This window comes from Pteronotus mesoamericanus, unplaced genomic scaffold, assembly GCF_021234165.1.
Source record: "Pteronotus mesoamericanus isolate MK-2021 breed Mesoamerican mustached bat unplaced genomic scaffold, CSHL_Meso_final contig_502, whole genome shotgun sequence".
Lineage (NCBI taxonomy): Eukaryota > Metazoa > Chordata > Mammalia > Chiroptera > Mormoopidae > Pteronotus > Pteronotus mesoamericanus.
Window position 1 is genome coordinate 296,045 of NW_026555187.1, and position 26,577 is coordinate 322,621.

The window sequence follows — 26,577 nt, forward strand, 5'->3', positions numbered from 1 at the left end:
AAAGCTCTGGATATTTGACTCAGCCATTCAACAAACAACTTACTGTAATTCTTGCAACACTGAAGGCTCTTGGCATTCAGCACAAAGACACCTGCCCTTATGGGTTCAACATTCTGGCCCAGAGGTGGGGGAATGGCGACAATCAAGAATGAAAATAACTACAACTGTGTGACGTACAATGGAAAAAAGGGATATGGGGATTGGGACTTTTTTGGGTCCCCACTCCTTAGAACTCTTTGCAAGCAAGGCTCTATGGTTCTTAATCTCTCATTTCCTCCACATTAATGCATTAAATGGAGTAACAGTTCACCCAGAGAACGAACTTTCTTCACAGAAACACCTCATTTATGTATTAATTACTCGAAAGACTGCTCTCCTGATATATATAGTTATTTTGAACTGGGGGTTAGGATTAGGGTTGTGGCTTATTTGAAATCATAACTTTCATTCAGTGATATAGCATCTTTATACTATCATTTTTAAAGATAATGAAAAAGGTCAGAATTTTTCCCTTTATCTTTGAGAATTTACATGTAAGACAACAGCTCGTTAAGCCAGATCCATACATCATCTTCACTTTTTACCAGCACATTGATTATTACAAGCATATGTATTTTCCTGCAGTCAAGTGTGAGAGGCAAGTGTGGTGGGTTCAGTTATCCTTGACTCCATCCCTGAGGCAGTTTACAATGACAGCAAACCCTAGGTTTACATTGTTAGAGGCAAAAGAATGCTATTTCTTTCTGGTACTAACAGAATGAGTCTCTACAACTGCAGGCAGTAACAGCTACTCAGCTGACCAATTTTTCATTTCACAAATATACTCCACCTTTAATTAGGAAAGCAGGCCAACAAGCCACTGTCCTTAGTTACCATATGCTGGTAACTAAGGGTTTTCTATCCCAGAATTCTCAGAAATTCCACAACTCCTACATGCTAAAGGCAAAAGAGCTTCATGTCACAACAGTCTCAAGGAGGTGCCTTCACAACACTACCCATCACTGCTGACTCGGGCACCTCAAGGGGTCTCTCTTTGTTGCAGGAAATAGAACTCAAGCTCTTGACATTATCTGGACTACATAGTGGGCCATACAGAAAGCTGCCTGCCTAATAAAGCACTGTCAGCAAATGCAAAAACATCTAGAGATGTTTCTTTGAAAAGCTCAAATACCCCAAAATGAAAATGTCCTAGCTCTTGGATTTCATAATCAAACCCTAGAGAACTCCAGGAAAGGAAGGAGAGCAGCCCTGTCTTGTCACTGGGCAGGAGGATGAACACCTCCTCTTGGAAGTTCAGGGCCCTTGGAAGGGCTGGCTCATACCAGACCACCACGGACCCAGTGCACACTGAGGGGGGTCCCTCACAACGGCCATCTACTATCGATGCCAACATCTCAGAAGGGCCAATGAAGGCATCACAAAAAAACAGTGGCATCAAGATGGAAAGAAAAACCAATGAAATGATAAACTCGACTTTAACTCAAAATAAGATTAACTGAACCTCAGATGCTGAATGTAAAAACTGAAGCTAAAAACCCCCCTGAAACTCCAGTTTAGTTATTGAGTGGTAGTACTGGATAAGGCCACCACAAAGCCCCATACCATCGAAGGTAGGCTTATCTCTGTTCCCAGGACACCAGACTAGAAGCAGTTCATTGAAAGGAGAGAGGAGCAGCTGAAGGCACAGGAGCAGAAAGCAACAGCTGGCAATTTGATAGCAGGCAAGGAGACAACTATGCTGTTTTACCAAAAGAAAAACAGCTAACAATTTAACTGCCATGGCAGAAGAAAACAGCTTTCGGTGAGCTGTGCAGGCACCACTTCTTAGTCTGTGGTGAATATGATCAATATCAAGCAAGGGGCAAGGCACATCCATTAAAAAATTTTATTATGGTAAAATATGCACAACCCAGTTGCCACTTTAACCATTTTTAAGTGTACAAATTCAGTGGCTTTAAGTACATCCACACTGTGCAACCATCACCACCACCCACCTCCAAAACCTTTTCATCATCCCAAATTGAAACTGTAACCATTAAACAGTAACTCTCACTCTCCCTGACCAAACTCCTGGTAACCACTTGTCTACTTTCTATCTCTATAAATTTGGCTATTTTTAGGTATCTCATATAAGTAGAATGATACAATATTTGTCCCTTGGTGTTTGGATTCTTTCACTTACCACAATGTCTTCAAGGTTCATCTATGCTTTAGAATATTTCTGAATTTTCTTCCTTTTTAGGTTCAATAATGTTCCACTTTATGGATATGCCACTGTATTTTTCCAGTTACCTGTCAGTGGACATTAGGGCTATTTCCACTTTTAGCCACTGTGAATAGTGCTACTATGAACACTGGTGAAGCCACGCCCCTTTTACCTCAGGGCAAAGACTGGTAATTTATTTCAAAAAGTCTTCCCTCTCAAAAGAATAGCAGAAATAGATTCAGCACTTTAAGTCGGTCAGGTCTCCACTTCTCAGATTTCAGCAGAGCCCAAATGTAGTCAAAATGGTCAACTAGGCCTTGATAATAAATCAGACCACCATTTTCCTCTGTCCTCAGACTAAGAAGGTAGTAATCTGCAATGAAGTTAGCAGTTGAGCCCTAGCTGGTGTGTTTCAGTGGATTGAACCAGCCTACCAAAGGGTCGCCTGTTCGATTCCCAGTGTAGGGCACAAGCCTGGGTTGCAGGCCAGGACCTCAGTAGGGGGTGCGCAAGAGGCAACCACATATTGATTGATGCTTCTCTCCCCCGTCTCTTCCCCTTCCTAAAAATAAATAAAATCTTTAGAAAAAAAATAAAAAGGACTGAACGAAAAATCTAGGGGTAGATATAAATAAAAGTGTTTAACCAAGCATGATCAGAAGAGTCTACAATTTGCTCAGTCTCTCCTCACAAGACTATGCAGCTTCTGGATTTAACACTCAACACCTGACCCAAGGTGCAATCCTGGTACACATCTGTAAAGCTGGTGGCACTCGGGACACCTTAAAAAATACTGATGTCTAAGCCCCTTCTCACAGAGATTCCAATGAGCGGAGTCCTGGGTGGGGGCCAAGTATTAGGAATTTCAAAAGCTCCTCAGGTTATTCTAACATTCAATCCAAGACTGTGATCTACTGTAATAATCAAGAAATGGGGTGGCATGCCAGGACATACCAGAAGTTTGGGAGTTTGTACAAATGTAATTCACAGTAACTTTCTTATAATATGAAGCCACACATTTCTGTAAATGTGTGGTAAAACACAAATGGAAACACCAAGGTGGAAAGTTCTCCTTCCCTTAAATCTGTGCAGCTGTAAATGATGAAGGTCTGGAGGTGCAGAAGGTCTGGACGTGCAATTCGAGTGGAGACATACAGGTCTCTCTCTACATACACATCCGGCAGACAAGCGCCAGGCACTCCACTGTGATTTCCATCAGACCAGTGGAAAACATCCCCATGCAGAGATTCCTTTGGTCCATTCATTTCCTCTCCAGTCCAGAAGCCAAGGGGATGGAAGAGAAATGGCGGAACATGACTCTGCCGCTAGCAGTGAACACAACCGAAGCTTAGTTTTAATTCTTGGACTAATTTCTGGGTGAGGAAATTTTCCCTTTCCCACTATTTTTGCATAAGTCTTCTCAACATACCACAAGCAATCTAGGACAGACCCATGTTCCAAAGGTACATCAAGCCAGTTGTTGGAACTTTTCTACTGGGTTCCCAGAGAAGAATGTTGTAAATGTTGGCTGGATGTCAGGGCTCATGAAAATGAACAGAATCACTGATCTCTTCAGAACCTGGTTGACATTCTAGATTCTGGGGATGCAGAGAGCCAGTGTGGGGTGAAGCCTGGAGTTTAGGGTCCTGCATGGCGAAGTGGCATGGTAGTCAAGGGCAGTGAATGGTGGGCAGGCTGTCCCAGGCCCTAGAAGGCATTTGAAGAACAGAGAACTGGTTGACCTTCAGAAAGGGAAGAGATAAAACTATTCTTCAGATATAATTATTTCCCCAATTGCCTCAACACTTAACCCCATGATACTACTTTAGGCTGTCTAGAATTTCCAAGTCAGCTACCAATGAGAGGGGCTCTGAAGAGGGACAGGAAGTCCGTAAGACACAACTGAACCTTAACCTTGGTAGAGTTTGCCCACCCCAGAGAACTGGCTTGCTGACAAAGTTATGCCACATCTGAACTCCTAGCACAGCCTGGGGGTGAGCTGTCTCTGCAGACTGTATCCCTGGCACCTCAGGGCACTGGGCACATGGTAGGAGCCCAAGGATTCTAGCCAGGTTCCCGCTCTCACAGAGACCGCATAGTATGGTTCACACGTGTACAATTATGACACTCTTGATTCCTTTCTTTTGAAACAGATTAGGCCCTTCCTGCCTGGAAACTGCTGTCCTACACAGCACCCCATCCTGGCAAACCCCTCTCCTTCAAGAAGCCTTCCCTAATTCCCTGCCCCCTTCTGACCCTAAGTGTGCCTTAGGTGGTCTTCTGATGTTTCTATGGCCAGATTTTGTCTTACCACATTCACAGGAGCTACTTAATGCTGAGAAACTAGACCAAACTAGCAACTAAACTTTCTTTCCCCATAAGATCTAGGCTGAGGCAAGGATGCCCTTTCTCACCACTCCTTTTCAACGTCTTGCAATGTTAGGAAGCCCTAACACATTTAAGACCAAAAAGGAAAGGAAATGGAAGGGATACAGATTGGAAAGGAAGAAAAAATTCTTTATTCACAGATGAGAGAATCCCAAACAACAGACAAAACATCACCTGGATCTAAGAAGCAATTATAGCAAGGTTGCAGAATAAAGCATTAATACACAAAAGCCAACTGCTTTCCTGTATACCAGTAATAAACGATAGAAATTTGAAATTATAAGCAATCAAAGCATCCACGCCAAACTCTGATCATGTTAGTTTCCCTTCTTCCAAGTTCATATTGCTATGGACAGTATCCAGTCAGTGCCTGGCAGGTTGAAAGGTCCCAGTAAATGTTGGAACAAAGCCAGAAACTAACCACGATGCCAGTCATGCAAAACCCAAAGCCTGGGACAGAGACTTCCCAATCCCACAGACAAGGCAGGATGCCTGCAGATGAGGGTGTTTTTTTAACGGCAGTAATTCAAAGAGTATGTCATGGCTACTAAAGATGACAGGGAGCCGAGAGGGTCGCGTGGGGATAAGGTGGTACCCCAATACGCAGTCTACTGACCTTGCAAACACACCAAACACGGGCTTCTGAAGTAGCACTTAACTCAGTGGCAGAGCTTTAAATCTGAGTTTTGAAAGTCCAGGGGCCTAAAGGGAGACAAACCAACTTACTCTCTAGCCTCTAAAAATCCACTTAAAAAAGAAGGTGTGTTCTCAGAGGCTTCTCTACTTTGGAGAACAACCTGTCTCTCTCTCTGGTTGTCTAAGCACATAACCAACCCCCTTTCCCTCTCTTTGGTGGGGAGTAGCCTCTGATGGTGGTTGACTGCCCTCTCCCCCAGGTGAAACTATTTCGGAGCCTGCAAGACCTTGGTTCAGATTCTACCCACGTAACCCTGGACAGGCACCTCATCAACCCGAGGACCTTCTTCTATTGGGATTTCGTATTCAATAAGAGCTACCTAAGTGTTTCAGCAAGGGCCAAGGAAATATGTACTTTCTAGAAAATGGTAAAAAAAAAAAAAAAAAAAATTATTTAGTTCCACCTCCTCCCCACACACAAACAGGTAAGTTCAAGATGTGAAACAGAAGCAGCCCTCAGTTACATCTTACTAGCTTGACAAGAAACACAGCATAGCATCCAGATCCTGCATCATCACTGTCATGGTACCTTAAGATGTCAGATAGCCCAGAAAGAGACCTGCTGCCCTTCTGCGACCAGACTGCACAGATTGCTAAGGCTTTCCCAAGTCGCGTCTTTTGTAGTTCTTAAGTTCACTGAGAGCTTCTCTTTTCTGCCACTAAGAAAACATCAGTGGAATGTATTACTCCCTCATCTTCACCAACAAGCAATGTACACACAAGACAGAAGCATTTACAGCCCTTCCACTCTGTCTTCACAAAGTCTGTACATCACCTTGAGGGAGGGGAGTGCGATTCAGTTGCTTCTCAAGCCTTTGACTCATTAAAGCCAGACACACTCCTGCCCCTACCTTTGTTTTGTCTACTGGACAAATACACAAACTTTCCATCTGCACTCCTTTAGAGCATGATGACATTTCATCTTTTGGATTTGACTCTGCACTGGACTCAGGTCTAGGGGGAGATGGCTCACCTGTGGACAAAGGGAATACAGGTGTCTCTTCTAATAAGGAATCCTAATTTTATCTGTCTGAGGCCAGCCCTCATCACAGGGGATGATGATGTAAGAGGTGGAAAGCAGCTGGTTCAGTTGGAAATTAAGGGTGAAATGGTAACAGCAGCACTGAAAGATCCAGGAGCAGGGATTAAGGGGTGCAGTCTTCCTGTCACCATCCCCAATCTCAAGCATTTCTGCCATCTCATCTTCAAGGCAAAGGCAAAGCGTAACAGGAAGTTGTGTACAGCCAGCAGAGCCCTAACCTTACAAGACACAACATGACAGGCAGCCAAGACACTGTGTTACACAGCAACCAACAACTGTGATAAAGGCTCCACAGGTGCCCCAGGCAGGTTCACACTGAAGCAATGTTTTATTGGTGAGCTCTACAAAACACATAAATGGGTAAAAGTTCACAAACAAAAATATTTACTGTACCCACTGCTGGAATATTTGGTTTGTTTCAGCCTGAAAATCTTGGCTAAGTCTGTAGTTAACTTGAACAGCTATGAAGAAAAACTGCCAAACGCCTTCCTTGCATTCTTACTGAAAAGATAAAAGATTACCTCTGCCCTGGCCAGTTGGTTGGAGTGTCGTCCTGCAGACTGAAAAGCTGTGGGTTCGATGCCCCGTCAGGGTGTGTACAAGAAGGCAACCATTGACGTTTCTCTTTCACATTAATGCCCCCCACGCCCCCTTCCCTCTCCCCCACCCATTATTCCCGCCCTTCCCCTCTCTCTAAAAAAAGTTTAAAAATGTCCTTGGGTGAAGATTTAAAAAAAAAAATGTTTCTATATAATTTCTTTAACATTTCTGAACTAAAAATTGTTAACAATCTACTTCCTACAACCAAAAAATTGCCTTAACAGAAAAAAAACACTAAATCATCCCTAGCTAAATACATTTGTCAGTACAACTCCACCTGAGGCCTAGAGAAAGAAAGAAAGCCCCTGTGGTCGGCCTGAGCAGGACGGCTGCTGCCCTATAGGGGATGTGTCAGCACTGGGGTCCCGCCAGCTGCTCTCTCCATTCTCTCCCCAAAGCCTGCTTCCCCAGTCTCTCCTCAGGTGTCTCCAGCCCACCCTCTGCCCCCGCCTTTGCCAGAGACCAGGAAGGTATCCAGCCACATAATATAAAAAAGAGAGACATTTACTGAAGAAAACAAAAGAAATAAGAAACACTGCACACAGGACAATGATGCCTCATTCCCCTTCAAAGTAGGCACCGTGGGACCTCACACAATTCTCCCAGTCTCCATCAGCTGCCTTGTCATATTTTCCTGAATCTCATCAACGGCCTGAAATCTCTTCCCTTTCAAAGATACTGTTTCTGCATTATCCTGAGCTTTATATTTGAGATGCAGTAATCACAATTTCACTGCGCATGAACTTGTCCACTCCAAGAACTGATTGTCAAGTATTCCATCTCAACGTATAACGTTAACTGGAACTCACAGTTTACAGTGAAAATCTTGCTCAAGAAGTGTGAGGAGCTCATGGAGTTGCTACACATTTGGAAGCCTGATGACTGTATCAACATGGCCAGGAGATTTACCAGTCTGACCAAAAGAACATTTACAAATAAGATACAGTATTGCAAATAAAATAATACAAATACAAAGGGAGGAAGGGAGGAAAAGAAAGAGAAAGGGAGAAAATAAGTCCCATGCTGCGCGATTCCTAAGCAGTCCAGGCTAACTTCCTGGGAATTCCAGCACTTGGGTCATGTTGTCACCTTTATAGGTCTTGCCCTGGGCACTGTATTAACAGTCTTCTTCTGTTGGACACAGAACCATTCCTTAGTCATGGAGCACCACACTTGCAGAGGTGGACACTGTGGGGAGCAAATGTACTCATCACTTGAATGTGAGAGGCTCTGGTCTGGCGCTGCTTACTTGAAACCAACATGCCTGTCTTACAGCAGAAGAGTCAAGCACTTTATTAGGTGATTATTATGTATAAAGGGGAAAAGTGCCCCCCCCCTTTTTGAAAAAAATCCCCACCTGAAAGTTCTGCAGTTTTTACAAAATGTCACACAATTCTTTCACAGTAATATATTCATCAACTCAGGGTCGCTTGGTGGGGTGGGGGATGGGATTAAGGGACATGGCGGGAGGGCTTAGGGCAACCTAGATATGACCAATCCCAGCTAAGTAGCAGTTTCTTCTGTGATGCCCCAGCAATAGATGTCCTGGCCTCCGGCATAACACCCAATATGGGCAGATGTAGAGAGGCACATGGAACAGGGACACATTTCCATGGCTCCTTTGATGGCCCAGTATGATTGTACTCTGTGGCATGACATTCATGGTTCCTTCTTCCTCCCCCAGAGCAAGGCTGCAGCAACAGGCTGCCACTAGGCAAGCACCACTGCTACAACATGCCAATGCTATCTATCTGTCTTTACAAGCAGGTAGCTCACGCATCAAGGCTCTCAGGCAAGAAACACGACTCAACAACTGCTCTGGAGAGAGCTCTAAAGTGGGGGCTCTCATTTCTGGCTACACAGAGAACTGCTTGGGGAGCTTGTTTAAAAACCCATGTGTGAAAAGTAAAAGTGCCCTGGCTGGGTAATTCAGTTGGTTAGAGGAACATCAATCCCTGGTCAGGGCACATACAAGAATCAACCAAAGAATGCATAACTAAGTGGAACAACAAACTGATGCTTCCCTCGCTCTATCTCAAATCAATAAATACATTTTTTTAAAAAAAGAAAAAAACATAAAAGCCCACGTGTAAGCCAGGAGCTGTCTACAAAGAGGCACAAAGGGAATTTTAAGGGTTGTCTGTATCTTGACTGTGGTGGTGCATTTGTCAAAAGTAAATTTTACAGCACATAAACTTAAGAATATGAATAAACAAACCATGTCTGGGCTCCACCCACTTCAGACCTGGTGTTGGGAAGGGAAGGCAGAGACAGACCTAAAGACAGAACAGGAACAGCCTGGTCTGAATCCCAAGCTCTAAAGCTAACCTGGGGAGCTTCAGCAGCAGACAGTGCGGTTCAGCTCATCTGTGAAAAGTGGTTCACAGGGCCCACACTCAGGGTTGTCCCAAGAAGCAGCAGGCTTACAAATGGCGCAAGCCATGTGCAAAGTGCTCAATCGCAGCTACTGGAATACTGTTGAATAACTAAGTGTGAAAGTGCTTTTCTGAAAGAAAAGCTCTAGCTCTAGTTTGAGGTAACTAACGGGTTCTGTCACTTGTGATTTACACTTAAGACAGCAAAGTAGCAAGATTACAAATCTTACAGGAGTAATAAAAAGTCCCTTGTGGCTACGCAACCGTGGAGTTTCCTGCACTCCCATCACTTGGGGAAGGGGGCTGGCTTGTAGCTTAGAACAGGGGGAAAGTTGATACACAGTTTTTCAAGAGTGTTTAATATACAGGGTAGTTCATCACTCTTTTGAGAAAACTAACTTATCTTGATTTGAACAAAGCTACTGTGTAATTTTTCATATTAAATGATTCCTAGAGGACATTAGTCCAATTTCAGTATTTTGAACTACTAGTAAAAAGATATTGCCACTGCAAGGATGGTGACAGGTAGGGGACTCCTCAGCAACAAGTGTACCTAAGAAGGAAATGACCCCCTATTGGTTCAAACAGCACACCTTTAAAGGGTTCAGAAGAAATAAGAAGCACTAAACAGGACAATTCTGCCTGTTGCCTTCTGAGTAAAATGTTTAACTGTCATCACAACAAAATGTAACAAAGCTACAAGTAGGGAAAAGATCACCTTGCCTCACAAAACCTCTTTTCACACGTGTTGGCTCACAGGGTTACTTACAATCAATATTCCCCTGTATTCTGTGTCTCTTGTTTATATGTACAGACCTTATCTGTCACTTTTAACTGATGTGACAGCCAGTAGCCACCATGAAAGGCCAAGGCTGACAAACCACTCCCTGGCTGCTTTATGCTGAGACTGTTTCCAATTTTCCAAGTATGGACATTGTGGGGATGAGAAGGGAAGGATCAACAAACATTTGATGACTTATTACATGCCTAGTTCAGTGGTCCCCTCTGTAAAAGGTGTATGACAAAGGTCCAGACCAAAATGTCAGCAACAATGCTCAGAGAATGTAACTGGAAAAGACTCCCACCCAAAACGCTTACTCTGACATCTGACCAGTCACAGCTCATGAAGAAATGTCCACCCATCCTTCACAATCATTACTTTGATCATAGACATCTTTACACCACACCACACCACACCACAAAATCCCAGCCCATTCTACCCCTCCACGAGTCGTTCACAGAAAGCACACTGTGACAAAAATGCCAAGGACCACCAGATCCCCAGACATCTATTTGCTAACATGAACACACTTTGTGTGTCTGCTCATGTGGTCACTGGCAATCACTAAACAAGCTCCTCCCAAGGCCCAAAGCTCCTTTTTAGAAGTGTTGGGCCCTGGCTAGTGTGGCTCAGTGGATTGAGCACCAGCCTGTGAACTGAAAGGTTGCCGGTGTGATTCCCAGTAAGAACACATGTCTGGGTTGCAGGCCAAGTCCCCATGTGCAAGAGACAATCAATGGATGTTTCTCTCCCACTCTTTCTCCCTCCCTTCCACTCTAAAAATAAATAAAATCTAAAAAAAAAAAAAGTTGTCAAGACTCAGCCTTAAGGTTGAATCAGGGACAAAGCAGTCATTTCTAGAAAGCATCAAATATTACACCAATCAGCTCTAGGACTGACTAAGCACCTGTCTGCACTAAGCAAGCTTTGCATGCAGCTGAACATTTCCACACTGCCAGTGCCCTGTTGGGGGGATTCACTCAGCAGCCAAACGCAGCCTGGCCACAATGCCTATAATGGTTGGCAGGCAATGTACTAGCAATAACTTTCTCAGTTAAGTGCCAACTTTCTCTGTGTGTCCACATGTTAGGGAATGCAGCTGGACTCAGACCAAGGAGCAATTACTAAACGCCTATTGAGCTCGGGGTTCCATGTGCTGGGATACTGTATTCTGACCTCACCAGAACCTTGCACACAGTAGGTATTAGGATCAAGTGTTGCAGCTGAGGACATTAATGCTAGGAGAAATCAGTCATTTATCTGAAGTCACAAAGCCTGCAGGGAGCTGAAGGCTGCATGACTCCTCACCCTATACCAAAAAGTCATTTCTTGATTGATTCAGGGCATACACTTGAAAGGCAAAACTGTATGATCTTCAGAAGATAATGAGATCCTTAAATTCACCTACATTAAAATTAAGATCTTGTATTCCTCAAAAGATGCTTAAAAGTAGGGGCGCCACACCCAACTATGGGAAGATACTGCAAAAAAAATTACCCACAAAGATCTAGTACTGGACTCTACAAAGAACTCCTACAGATCAATTTGAAAAGATAAACCAGCTAAAAAAAATTGTGATGTATTTACATTTTGGTGAAAATGAGCTATGGTTACCACAACGCGGATGAACCTTGAATGAGGAAGTGGCACAAGTCTGTAAATGGTATGCTAAGTGAAATAAGCCACTCACAAAAAGACAAATACTGCATGATTCCATTTATATTGCGTATCTAAAATAGTCAAACTCTTAGAAACAGAAAGCAGAATGTTGTTACCAAGGGACGGAATGAGGAGGAACGGGGAGTTGTTCAAAAGATACAGTTTCAGTTTTGCAAGACAAAAAGGTTCAAGATCTGTTGCACAACAACGACGTGCATATAGTTAACACTTAAAAATGTTAAGAATGTAAAATTATATGTTGTTTTTTACCAGGAAAAAAAAAAAGTACACAGATGGCTTCAGCACAGATTCCTCATCTCTAAAACAGAGATAATACCCTCACAGAGCTGGTCTAAGGGACGACTGAAATGCGACAAAAAGTTCAGTAAGAACTCAACAACGCTATTAATCATATCGTTAAAAGTGAATTCATGATTCAGTATAACTTTTAAAATATGTTCACATTTCATGAACTTGTAATCATGGAGTAAAATCAAATGGGCTGTGGGGTATGGCCTGTAGCCCACTAGCATGAGCTCTACTGGCAGGCTTCATCCACTTCACTCAGTTGACTCTTTCTAGGCAGACCCACAAATGGCACCTTCTAGAACCACAGCTCAGCCTGCAGTCTCTACTTAAACCTTCATTCATTTTCTCTCTACACACAAAGATAATGGGCCAAATAGGCCAGTCCTGCCCCCAAAGCTGTGCTCACAAAATGGGGGAGAGGGAAATGTATGGAACAAATGCAATGTAAGATGTCAGATAAAACAAATTCCAGAGGGATGGGGAATTTTCTAGGGCAGAGGCTAAAGAACACGATACTTATCTAGGTAACTGGAATTCATTCCAGGATGGATGATTTTGAAGGAAAAGCCCTTACCCAATGAATGGTAATTCTCCACCTCATTTCCCCCACAGAGGCCTGGCTTTCTCAAGCCTGGGACCCTTTCAGGAAGACTCCATTTCCAGCCTCCTACGGGAGGGGCAGAGGGAGCATTTTCCCAGCCACATAAATCAGGATTCAGTTCCTGATTATCTTCTCACCCTAAATGCTGGCCCTAACCCCCTCCTCTTCTCTCTCCCATAGCCCCAAGGAGATCTCTCCCACCCTCCCTGCAAAACCCAAAGCCCCTGAGCCTGGCTAGACCCACCCCTGCATCACAGACCTGTACACCCACCTGCCTACAGGGCAGTGTCAACCAAGACACCTCAGGATGAGCCCCTCTTCCCTAAAACCTGTCAAAGCAGGCATAACCTGAGTCTTCCAGCCACCTTCAAGAACTTACTTGCCATGCAAGGGTGGTGGCCACCATCCAGGATAACCCAAAAACCTAATGTTTCAATCACTGCAGGAAGTTCCACTAGACAGCAATGCTTTTGAAATTGGGTGGGTCACTGTAAAATAAGATTCAAACCGGACCCTGAGAGATGGGGAAATTCTAGAAGCAAGGAGCAAAGATATGGAATGGGTTAGCAGATTACCACAGAAACCAGAGCACCCAGAATGGGAGTTTGTCTTTATCCTATATGCAAGTGAGATTTTAGAGTAGCAGGAGAATTATGCTACAATCAATCTAATGTATTTTGATTGTGTACTCTCATTAGATTACTAGTCCAGTTTTGCATGGAGCTTGTCTAAATACGTCTGCCATTCTCTCGAGTGAATTTTTCTCACAGCTGCTCAGAGCCAGCCTCTTATTCAATGAGATCAATTGTCATTTTAACAAAATCAAAGAAAAGTTTTAAAAGTTAAATAAAAACCTGTTTCTTTGGGACACACTTGTTTTTTTAATTTTCTTTTTCTTTTTCTTTTTTTTGAAGATTTTATTTATTGCCCTGGCTGGTGTGGCTCAGTGGATTGAGCGCCAGCCTGTGAACCAGAGGATCGTCGGTTCAATTCCCAGTCGGGGCCCATGTGTGGGTTGCGGACCATGTCTCCAGTGGGGGACGCACAAGAGGCAACCACAAATTGATGTTTCCACCCCTCTCTTTCTCCCTCCCTTCCCCTTGTGTGGGGGGCCCGCAACCCAGACATGTGCCCTGACTGGGAATCAAACTGGCAACCCTCCAGTTCGCAGGCCAGTGCTCAATCCACTGAGCCACACCAGCCAGGACATGGAACACACTTATTAAATAAATTGCATCACTTTTGTAGCATTGGGTCTCTGCCCACCGCCAGAGAGATAAGGATGCCTAGAACACCTGCTTCACTCTCTTCCAGTCATGTTTTAATTGTACATGGCACACAAACATGGGAAACACCTTTTACTCACCACTGAATCCTCACTGCACATGCAGAATATAACACAGTGGCTGACTGCCTAGTAAGTCCTGCACTGGTAGAATCACCCAATGTAGCATGTTACTTCAGGGAGGAAATTCTCTTTAAATAAGAACCCCTAAGTGGGAAATAAGCACCCATGAGCTAGAACTCAGTTCCACCCTACAATAAGCAGCACTTCAAGACTGAGGCTCACCACAATTCCAAGAAATCATCTAGTTCACACTCCTGTCTTAAGTCTGGGGTGACTGGGCTAAAGATCACAACGTACTGCAGCTTACCGACTTCCTCCAACTTCCTCTTCTGTACTCACAGACCCTCACTAGAATATCAAAAAATGGAAGTGAAACCAAATCAAGGCAGCTTGGTGGTGTTCTAATGAAAACCTTCTCAAGGTGACACTTTAAATGTCACACAATAACCCTTAATGAAAAGGAAATCTGCACAGAGTAATGACCCACCCCGACTAATCCTTGCCCTGCTCTGGTAAGTGTCTCCAAGGGACAGGTTCTTGTTTGCAGAACTATCCAAGTCTTTATCCAAACCACAGCTGTCCTCACAGATGGGCCAGCCTAAACGCCTAAGATCCTTTCCATTGGGAGGCCTCTCTTCCTTCTCATACTGTCTGGCCCAGCCTCTCAAAGCGTAATTTTGAGGTCTACCTCATGCTCACTATGTGCCATCACAAATATCTGCATACGGCAATTCCCTCCATCTAAAGCTCACAGAAGCCAGGAGCATGTGGGCTCTGAGGCCACGCACTGTCACTTACCAGCTTGGTGTCCTTGCAACCCTAACCCTGCCCAAGTGACTCAGCTCTCTGGGCATCAGCTTCCTTATCTGCAAAATGAGGACAATACTGAGGACTTAAGGAATGCACAGGGCCTTCGAAATCCAGCACCTGGTGCACAGTACACACTCAAATACTAAAACGCAGCGATCATAAACATACGCTGAAGCTCCCAGTCTGGGGAGGGAAACACACTGAGGATGGAGAAATAATCCACACTGCAGCTCCATACATTAAGACTGACATAGACAACAGGAGGACCCATGTTAGATTTCACCATTTCAGAAGAAGCAAGCAGTTAAGTAACTGGGAAAGAAAGGTCCACTCAGAAAAAATAGTTACTGGGAAGTCTACTCACATGCAACTTTAGCTAAAAGCCTTGATGTTTTTCACAAGGAATCAATGATCAATGAGGAGGATGGTCTCAAGATGAACAATACAAATGTGGAGTTCCGGAAGGCTAGCAGAAAAAGCCACAGACGAGGGAGGGTACCCAGCTCTCACGAGTGCAAGAGAAGGATGCTTGCATGGGTTCCCAGAGCATAAAAAACAGAGATGTTCTGAAAAATGACACTGAGGACAGACAAGCTAAGCTGCAGCTCAAAAGGCCTCCAACACTGGTAATTTAAAACTGCATTCCTGGGATTACAAAGATATGTAAATTATCATCTTGAAATAGATGAACATGGAAGGCTAGGTCCCCAGTTGCGGAAGTGCCAGAGGCAACGAATTGATGTTTCTCTCTCTTTCATCCATGTTTCTCTCCCTCTTTTTCCCTTCCTTCCCCTCTTAAAAAAAAAAAAAAAAAGATGAACATGAAGGTGGTGTCATTTCCAGTGACAGCTCATCTGTCAGCTCAACTGTTTCCTAGTGTCAAAAGGAAAAGAAATGAAGACATACACACACAACTTTTTTCCTTAGCAACTTTTTTTAAGTGAAAGCAAAGTAATTTTTAATGGTGATTACAAATGAAAACAACCTACACATGGATGATACCACTTTTTACCAAACCCTTTCATGTATGCTATCTTGTTTGTTTCTCTTAATAGCAGGGGTAAACTGCTTAAGTAACAAAAGTCAGGCCTGGTCAACAGGACTGTAATTCAACTGAGCAGAGCAATAGGATTAATTCAAGTCAACCACAATAGTAAATGAATGGGGGAAATATCCACTAGCATATACAAGTTTAATCTTTACAACAGTTTAAGAAGGAGCAAGGAGCAAGAGAGTTTTTAATATGCATTAGTCTTAGAAGTAATAATTCTTTTCCATCCTTCAACTCCGCCCCAATGACACAAATATGAATTATTCAAGTTTATACTATTGTATTTCCTAGTCTTTCACCAGACAGGGATTTGGGGATGGAGAATATAATGGCAATGAGCCCATCACCTGGTGTAGCGTATTCAGTCCCAAGCTTAAGCTTTTTACGCTTAGGAATGGTGTGCCTCCCTCAGTCTTTGCAGGTTCAAGGGTATGCATGAATAAATTTCCCACAGCAGAGAGCAAGTACTAAGCCACGCAAGGGACCACAGCCATAATCTAGGTCCACCCACATCCAACACCACCAAATGATCAGGCTGGCTAGTGACCGTCTGGGTTACCTTCTGCAGCAAAGCCTCCAGGCAGACACTGAATCCTAGGGACAGTTTTAGGAACAGTGGGAGCTTCAGTGAAGAGCCCCAGAACACAAATCATCTTTCATCTGCTGCCCCTGCAGAAGGCCTATTCTCTGCCACATTCTAACATTCCTTATGTCCAGGAAAGAGAACAGGTTGAGAAAATGGTGCCCAGGGGCCTTGGGCAGGTTCGCACCACTGCTGGCGCACAGGTTGCTCGAGTGCTCTGTAAAAACCTCTAGAGGATCTTTACAAGGACAAAACAAAATGGGTGTTCCATATTGTTTCTGCTCCATAAATCTACAAATGGCTGAGAAAGCAGGGTGCATGCAAAAAATTAAAGTCTTCAAGACCATCAAGAGCCTTTTAATTAACATAAGAAATTTCTCAGCCCTAGCTGGGTAGTTCAGTTGCTTAGAGCACCATCTCAATAGGCCACGCCCATGGGACTGATCCCAGGTCAGGGCACAGACAAGAATCAACCAATGAATACAAAAATAAATTTAACAACAAACCAATCTCTCTCTCTCTCTCTCTGAAAATCAATTTTTTTAAGAAATTTCTCATTCTCGAACTAAAATCCAGTTAATTCATTTTAGTACATGTTTAGTACATGTCCTTGGGTGGGCTTTAAGGTTCTAACCCCGCCCCCCAAAACCTGTTCAATGGTCATGCATGCATATTTCTGAAGAAAGAATTCACAGCATTCATCACATCCTCAAAGAGACCTCCGACCTCCCCTCAAATTAAGAACCAATGCTCTAGTGAGAAGCAGGGCTTGTCTCCCCCTTGGTTACTGGACCCTCAATTATTCTGACCCCCTTAAAAGAATGAATAAAGCCAACAGCGAGAACTGTAGGAAAATGATTACTCTAGCAGTGCTTAACACTTGTTTTTGATTATGGAAATGTGAGTAGCTTTCTGTAACACTAGAGGAATGCCAAGCAGCAGACTTTACAAGAACTCAAGTACAGAAACAGCCTAGCAAATGGCAAAATGATGATAGTTTTTGCAGGCATGGCAGGCAGGCATTTCAATAAATCCAGTCTATTGAAATGTTCTCCATTACAATTTCATTCATGTAAGCATTTACTGAAATTTATCTACCCGGTGTCTTATCCAAGTCTTGCCCTGTGTTTCCTTGATGGTCTAAGCTCATTTAAGCTGTTCCCTGAGAGCCATTTTTCTGGCCAAGCTGGGCCTTTTCACTCCTGGCCAAAGTCCTCTCACCCAAGGAACAGACTCCTGAGACTTGGCTTGACTCTTCCCACAGCCCCCATAGCAGCTCCCTCTGTACCTGGGATCTGGTAAGATAAACAATGTCTTTCATTTATTCCTCTACCACAGGATTAGAAATAAATACATCCTTAACTGCATTCACTTTACCCTCTTCTTGAGTAACTCACTCATTCTAAGCTGATTTCAACTAATTTTGGTTTATCACCTTAATGTGGAAAATTAACTTCCCTTTCAGCCATCCAAAAGTTCTCCTTCAAGTTAGGGGGTACACCCCACTCCTAGTGCAAAAGATAATTCAACAAAAGTATCTCATCTAGCATGTCTCATAATCAACAAGATGTTGCTAGAGCTACTACTTTTGGTGAGCAAGAAAGTGGGAGGCAGAGATAGGCTACAAGCGTCATGTTTGAGGCAAAGTGGTTCAGCATTCTGTCCTACACATGGTCAGAGATGGTCAATGACCTAAGACAGTCTTCTGTCATCAAAGAGCACTCCCTAGGAAGACTCACTTTTGACCTTGAGGTCAGGATATCAGAGTGACAGAACCACCTCTGATGTCCCTGTTGGAGCCCCTGTATTCGGCTGTGCCTGAGGCCCACTCCAGACTTCTTGACACATCAGCCAACAAATTCCTCTTGTAAGCAGTTTTATGTTTGTTTGCTGTAAGTAGTTTTATGTTTGTTATTTATACCAGAGAGACATATCCAATACAGCCATTTCCTAAAAGAGACATCCTAATTAAAAAGTTGGAGGACAGTAAGAATATAGAACAAGTAGCCTGCTTGTCTCTATATTCTTGTCCCCCCCACACACGAACACCCCTCTTTACAGATTTGTTTTTGCCTATTTGCAAACTACAAACAACCTTCACCTCTACATGCTTCTTCAACTTTGTGACACCACTCCCACTCCCTACAGAGCTTCTAGCAAGCAGTGGGTACAAGAAAAGAAACTAAGTATCAATGCAGTTCACCCACCATCAGAAAGCATTTCCAGGGAAGCAACCCTTGGGCAAGTGATGAAGGAATAGATTGCAAAACAGTAAAAAAGAAAAAAAAGGAAAAAAAAGGGGGGAGTGAAATCAAGGTACCAGTTACCATTAAGTAGTATCTAAAACAGTGTTGTTTCACACTCTGCTCACTTGACCCACAAGAAACACATTTTATAGGGTACACAAGACATAAAATCAGTTTTATGAAATACCCTTGAGTAGGTGACAGCCTCTGACAATTCTTTTCCCCTTACACAAAGACTGCAACCTACTTAATTCATTTCACCATTCATAGTTTGGAAAACGCAAATAAAGAATTACTTTCTCTTAAAATCTAGATTCTGCTCCAAGTTCTTGGAGCCCAAACCTATTATCCCATTTCACATGAGAAAATGAAGCTTAGGAAGAAGGTATGCAACTGGTCTAAGGCAGGTATAGTGTGTTCCTACAGCCCAGTTCCTCCCCCTCCTCCCGCCTGTGCTGGCAGGTTCCACACTCCACGCAGTTATCCCGTTTCAACTCTCCCCCAATAACAATCCGCTCCCACAAAATACATGTTTCCTCAAACAGTAGAAAGTGTTTCAAGTGTAAAATCCCCAAATTTACCTCACTTTCTTTTTTTTTTCTTTTAACATAAAACAAAATCTCAAATGCCAATTTACCCACAGGCATGAATGTGTCATTGCCTGGGGTAGGACAGCTGGGGACATTAGCTACCCACAAGGACACAGGAATTACTAATTCCTGTTCCTGGAAATTGCACAATACCAAGCCCAACACCTCTCCCCTGGCACTGCTTCCACAGTGCTCCACTGTCTGTGGACATAATAGCAACTAGGAACAAACAAGAAGTTTCGGCCTTAAGAGGACAAGACCAGGAAGATGACCACAGGCATAGTGGGACCTAGAGAGTTTTTCTCAAAGTCCTTCAGACACAGCAAAGCAGTAACTCCCCATTCCCCATCAAAACATAACAGAGACCCCCCCCTACTCCCCCAATCTGAACATAAGAGATGTGACACCCTCTCCCCAGCATACAGAACCCTTTTTACAAATAATGAAACTGAGGTTTAGGGATTATGTAACTTGCCTGAGGTCAGGGCCAGAAGGCGGTCGGGCCAGGACTGAAACCTGACAGAAGACTCCATAGTTCCCCATCTCCAATACACAGTTCTGCCCAAGCCCAACCAACACTGCTACCACAGCCCAAAGTCTTGGAACTTCCTACATTGGGCAGAACAGGCCAACACTCGCCAAGGAAAAGGTCACAGAATAGCCTACACCTAGCGTGAACCACAGAAATCTTTATTTGTAAGTATGTCAAAGGTCAAAAAGAAAAAATGGAGTGTGCATTCAAGTACTCTTAAAAAAAAAAAAAATCCTCACCTGAGGATATGTTTATTGATTTGAGGGGGGCGGGAAGTAGGGGCTGATAAGAGAGAAACATGAATTGGCTGCTTCCCGTTTGTGCCTCGACCCAGGATAGAACCCGCAACATAGATATGTGATTGGGAATTGAAACTACAACCTTTTGGTGCACAGGACAATGCTCTAACCAACTGAGCCACCCAGCCAGGGACATCCAAATAATCTTTACTGGCAGTTAAATGCTCAGATTTGACCAATCTCTGAAAGAAATATGTTCTCCAATTGGGTTTAACACCAAAGGCATTTCACATGGACTTGGATCCTAACAGCACCTAATACTGGTGGTGACTGGCATGGACTGGTTCTTCTGGTCAACAGGCCCAAAGTCCATTAGCAGGACCTCAACCTCCCAGCCAGGAACTCCCCTTCCAGCTGTCTTGCTTCCCTTCCAGGGAGGCCCTGACATGTGACACAACCTTCAAGAAGAGCAGAATCCTCTCACCAAGGCCAGTTGTCAACACAGTCTAAATCAGGGCCAAAGAGGCAGAGAAGGTATGAAAGAACGCTGTGCTTGTGCACTGGAAAAACTTAAGTACATCAGCAACTTCTGGCCACTGCCTTTGTTTAGAACATGAGGTTTTATTAATGAAACAGACAAGTGACAGTTTAAGCCTGAGTATACGTTGGACCATGTTCCCTTGCTGGCTCATTTCCCCCAACTTTTCAGCCAGAATCTCAGGGTGGAAGCCCCCAGAGCTCGTGCATTCCCATCAATCCCGTCATCACCACTTTTAATCTTTCAGATAAATACAAATTCTCACTTAAAAACCACAATCGCCACTTTAAACAACCTCCTCCATTGGTCCCCACTCACAGCTCACTTGGAGAAAGACACACATAGGGGGAAGGGGATCTGAAAGGCACCTGGCAGATCTTGGTGTCACGTGTCAGCTGGTACACTTTCCTAGCCCTCAGCTACTCAACTGCCTCAGCCAGGTACCTAATCCCACTTCAATTATTAGCCATGGTCAATGACAGCAAGTAGCTAATCTTGAGAGGGCACAGCCGCATTTTACCGCCAGCTGAAAGAGTCGTAAGTGAGGTTTGGGGAAGGCTGAGTGACAGTCGGAAGGCCACAGGGCAAACAGCAGGGCCAGAATTCAAACTTCAGTCTAACTGGTGGTATCAGTCTTTGGAGCAGGCCAGAAAAAAAATAAAACAGGCCTGGACACCAGGAAGCCACTCAAGCCCTCCCCCATCTCCCTCCCCAGAACATTCAGGTAACACTGGACTGCTAGCGTCCGGTCAGGAATTCAGGAAACAAAGTCCAGCTCTGGACAGGAGAGAGTAGAAAGGTCGAAGAGCAAGATCTTGAGACACTTGAAGCTTCTCAGAATAAACTCCCAAGACAACATTTTGTTTTTATACAATTGTTATCTGTTGGGGGGGGGGTTTAAAAACTTCACTCTTATAAACAAGACTCTGTGAAGCTGTGATCAGAGAAATGGAAATTCATGGAACTTTTCTGAAAAAACTGATTTGCATCAAGTTTTCAAAAACTCGCACCCTTTGGTCTAGCAATTCCCACTCTAGACATGAGAAAGGAGAAAACTTAAAAATCATGTGCAAAGTTAGCAGAATTAAACTATAGTATATTCATATATTAGAATATTAGTCAACCATTTAAAACAGCATTTTGGAAATGTTCACGATGTAGTATTTTCTTAAAACTTAAGAGCACAATCCAATTTTGTTACTCATACGTAGAAAGACTGGAATAAAAATGGACTTAAAGGATATTTTTTAACATTTAACATCACCTTAACATTCTGTTATTTTCTAAATTCTTTAAAATGACCATGGACTACTTTTGTTTTAAGAAAAATCCCTTATCTCATTTTCAAATGTGGACCAACCAGTGCAATTCCTCTTCAGAGTTTCACCAAGAATGGGACAGATGGCTGCTTTGCCCTAACTCTGACACTGGACTCATTCTTCATTTCTTTAGAATGCAATACATCCCATGAGTTATGCTGTGAATATGGATGCAATTTAATCAAGTTTAATCACTTGAAGACTTCAGATGTTTTTAAAAATTGTGTTTTTAAAAACACCCTTTACTACAACAGGAGTAAAATTTGGGGTGCATATTCCAGACTGTTTGATGTGCCTTAGCAGCACATCAACTCTTCTCTAACAATGTACAATTTAAAAAAAAAAATAGAAATCAAACCACGCAGACTGTACTACATGTCACTATGCTGACATCACTGCACTTTCACTTCCTCATACTTTTAAATGGCCACACCATATTCCATTAAGCTTTTGTTTTAACCCCTCTGTAAAAGCACTAGAAAATCAATGTTGTTAAAAAAAAAGTCATTGTGGAGCCCTGGCTAGTGTGACTCATTTGGTTGGAGCGTCATCCCGTAATGAAAGGCTACGGGTTCGATTCCTGGTCTGGTCATGTATGATCCTAGTCCAGGCACATACAGGAGGCAACGAATGTTTCTCTCTCTCTAAAAGCAAGAAGAAAAAAAAAGTCCTTGGGTGAGGACTAAAAAAAAAAAAAAGTCACTGTGTAGTCTCCAAAAGTTAGTTACCATGACCCAACAACTCCACTCCTAGGCATCTACCCCAAGAAATTAGTATGTCCACACAAAAACTTGTACATGAACAATGACAGCAGCAATATTCATAATAACCAAAACGTGGAATTAACAACCCAAATATCTACCAACAGATGAATGGATAAAATGTAGTATATCCATATAATAGACTATCACTCAGTCATAAAAGGAATAAAATACTGACTAATGCTATAACACAAACCTTGAAAACATTATACTGAATGAAAGCAGCCAGACACAAAAATATTATGTTGTATGATTTCTGAAATATACAAAATAGGCAAGTACTGAATTATACACTTAAAATTAGTGACTGTATCATGTGTCAATTACATCTAAGTAAAGCTGTTATTATACATAATTTATATTCAGTAAGTGCTTGCAGAATGAATACATTAATAAGGAATATACATACCAAAAAAGTCACTGTACAATATTAGTATCTTTTTATCTTCCCTTGTTCAGGAACTGTTGAGATGGATTGACCAATCACATATACGTGAAATCAGAATATTAAAAACAAAGTGCTCAATGTGTTTTTTAAAATATCAAGTTTTTAATGACAGTGTGAGATTCACATTAAGAAATGCTACCCATATCTGTTTATTATTATGCATTTTATCCCCCTCTTAAAACATTTTCCTAGGTCAGGGTTGAACTACAGGCTAAATCCACTCATATTTCAAACTACTAAATAGGAAATATACAGTAGACAGTGTGCAGTGCACAGAAGCAATTGCATGCCACACTACCTTGACTATTAAGAAGCCTACTACAATTTCTAGGGAACTTAATATTATCTTAGTTAAAATTCACGTTCCTTGTAAATCACTACTAACCAATTAGGTCTGCTGTTAACAATATTTATTAACTTAAGAGGAATTATTTGCAGTTAGTATTACTGACATGCCAAATTATTGCTCAAGTATCTCTTCAGTTTTTTCACTCAAATAATATTTTAGGTGGTCTTTCTTCTAGGCAGTGAGGATACAATAGAGAATAAAAACAGGCAAAGAGAAGCAAACAAAACCCTGCCCTCATGGAGCTTAAGAGTCTAGTGAAAGAAAAATAACTTCAGCAAGTTTTATTTTTACAAACTCAAGTCTTATGAATTAAATGTCAGCATCAGCAAGAAATCCCTACAATCCTCATTTTGCAAATGTGAATGTCCACTCTTTTCTAAACACCCAAAAATCATGAATTTATGAAATGTTAGTAGCAGTTTTCAGTTCCAGGCTTTTCTTTAATTTTTACAAATCCGCCAAAAACAAAATCAAACATGATTTACTTCGCAAGTTTATTCAAAATCAAAAATCCAAACACTTTACATGGACATAACTGTGACAGATAATGACAGTGGGTTGTCAGAAGATTTAACATCTCAGAGTTTTCAAATCACTGGGGCACCAAAACGGTTTTTGCTTTAAGAAAATAAGACTTCAATTTCCCTCTAGAATCTATAATTCTCAAGGCATTCAATAACCTGAATCGTGCAACACAAAAATATCCACTACATCCAAAAGCAAAAGTGCAATTTAGTACAAAGATCACAATAACTGGCTCAAAAAGATAACTTTCGGAAACAAAGTCTAAGACATTGACTCCAAAGCTTGAGCCCTTAGATACTATGTTTCCTACGAAGATAAAGGGTATGGTGGATTTGTTTCAGATCAGTCTTTTCCTTCTCCACTTGGGTCAATGGAAACCATCTGAGTGTTTTATCTGCCCCGCATTGAAGCTTTTGGGGAGAAGGGGTTGGTAAGCTACAATGCCTTGCTAAAAAGATAATCCCAAACCAAATTAAACCGAAAGAAATGTTTTATTAAATTACTGTCAAGGTCATAAAACTGCGATCCAAAACCTTCTTGAAATTGAAATCGCCTTCATAAATCCTGTAGAATATGGTTTCCTTTGCAACTTCCAAGGACTACAAATTCCAAGGACTCACAATTCAAGGAACTTGACAGCCTCATTCATGAAAAATTTCCCAACTGTTATTACAGCACAGAAGAGCCACTGGCTTAGAGATGCACTAAGGCTTGATTTTTGGTAAACAAGGACAGCTAGATCCCACTCAAAGGTAAGCAAAGACACTTCAATTTTCAAGAGGCACAGACTCCATCCAAGGTGTCACTTCTTGAATCAAACACAGGTAAAAAATGAATCCAAGGGCCGAAACCATAAACCCTACCACGTTGCACGAAACATTAAATGAGTAAACAACTAAATAAAAACACTTCAAAAAACAATGCCTGGTCTTGACTAAAAGGGAGATCAGCCAGCCACTCAGCAAAAGCACATGACTCATCCAACGGCCTGAACACTGTCCACTACACCAAAATGGGATTTCCCATCTTCGTCCAAGGCCAGGCGTTGGGGGCGTTTCATTCGGATAAAGCTGTGCTTCTTCCGTTGGTGGGGGTCATTTTATTTCGCTGCATCATAAATCCACCACATCCCCACCCCAAACTACCACCTTGCACAACACCGCAAAGAGACGAGACCGAGGCAAGGACACCAGGCGAGCACCGACTGAGCAAAACAAAGCGCCCAGCGAGAGGCTGCCAGGCTGGGAGTAGTTGGGTAAAGGGGACCAGGCTCGCCCCCAGGGCAGGCGTGCGGGGGCAGCCTCTTCCTGGGGAACGGCCGTGTTTTCCGCAAAGCTCCGGGGACACTCGTAAGGTGAGGAAATGGGGGCGGGGGCGCGCTACCCCAGTACGGGAAGAAGAATCAAGGTGCCGGGGCGGGGAAAGAACGCGTCGGGACCGGCCCACGTGAGCAGCCCGGCTGAGGCCGAGCCCGCCCCGGAGACGGCAGCGCCGCGGCCACCAGGCCGGGCTCGGACTTACCCGAGCCGGGCGCGCCGCGGGCCCTGCAGCGGCCGCTTCCTCCTCCTCCTCCTCCTCCTCCTCACTTGACAAAATGGCGGCGACAGGAAGTGCCGGGCGCCTCGGCCCGCCCCCTGCCCGCCCCCGGCCGCCCGCCCCGCCGCGGCGCCCGCGCCCCTCGCACGCGCCCCCGCCCCGCTGACCGGTCCGAGGCCGGGGGCATCGGTGCCAACGACGGGGCAAGCCGGGGATCCGATGCCCCGACGCCAACGGCGCAGGCGACCTCAGAACGAGCGGGTGGCGCGGGGACGCGGGAGGCCCGCAGGCCCCAAGCCCGCGTCGCCCCGGCCTCCCCGCCCTCGCGCCGTGCCGATGGCGTCGGAGCTGGCGCACCGGCCCCATTACGCAATGCAGGTGACGCGGACCGCGCTGCGAGTGCTCGCCGACAGCCTCGCGCCGCCCGCCGCTCCGAAGGGCACCGGCCCTCACCTGAGACGCTAGGCCGCACGCCGCCTCCGCCAGCCGCCGCAACCTCCTCCTTGGGCTGCTATGCGGCGCCGGGGCCCGCCCGTCGCGCCCGCCGCTCCGCCGCGCTCACAGGCCCCGCTCGCCGGCGAATACCGCCGGTAGCCGCCACCGTCGCAGCCACTGCTTCGGCTTCTCGGCTACGGGAGAGCAGAACAAACAGCCCTGCCGCCGCCGCCGCCGCCGCCGCCGCCGCCGCCAGCGCACTGACGTCACCGCGCATGTTGCGCGCGCGGTCTAGCGTCGCCTCCGCCCGCCGGGCGCGCGCCCCGGACCGTGCAGGCGCGCGAGAGCTCCGGAGAGTAGGCTAGCGCGAAGTACGCTCGCTACGCGGGCACGCGGGGCTGTGCGGTATTCTGCAGATTGAGTAAAGAGACTCCTCAGATGGAGAGAGGGGGACCTCGCAGACTGAAGGAGGGGATCCGGGAGACCCAGGGAGAGGACTCCGAAGACCGAGGAAGGGCGCCAGGTGGACCTCGCAGACCTAGGGAGAGGATTTCTGAGACGCGGGTCAGACTGAGGGAGAGGACCAAGGGGAGACTGAAGGCTGCGCTTC

The 26,577-nt window shown here is 44.2% G+C and overlaps 1 protein-coding gene across 3 annotated transcripts in view; it reads right to left on the reverse strand.

The window, feature by feature from the left end:
* BRD4 (bromodomain containing 4) overlaps window positions 1-26,229 on the reverse strand; it is a 78,682-nt gene extending 52,453 nt beyond the window's left edge. For all 3 annotated transcript variants that reach the window (XM_054578824.1, XM_054578823.1, XM_054578827.1), the window contains exon 1: window positions 25,986-26,229. The gene's annotated coding sequence lies outside the window, so the exon portion shown is untranslated. The remainder of the gene's footprint in view (window positions 1-25,985) is intronic.
* Window positions 26,230-26,577: the final 348 nt, after the last annotated feature.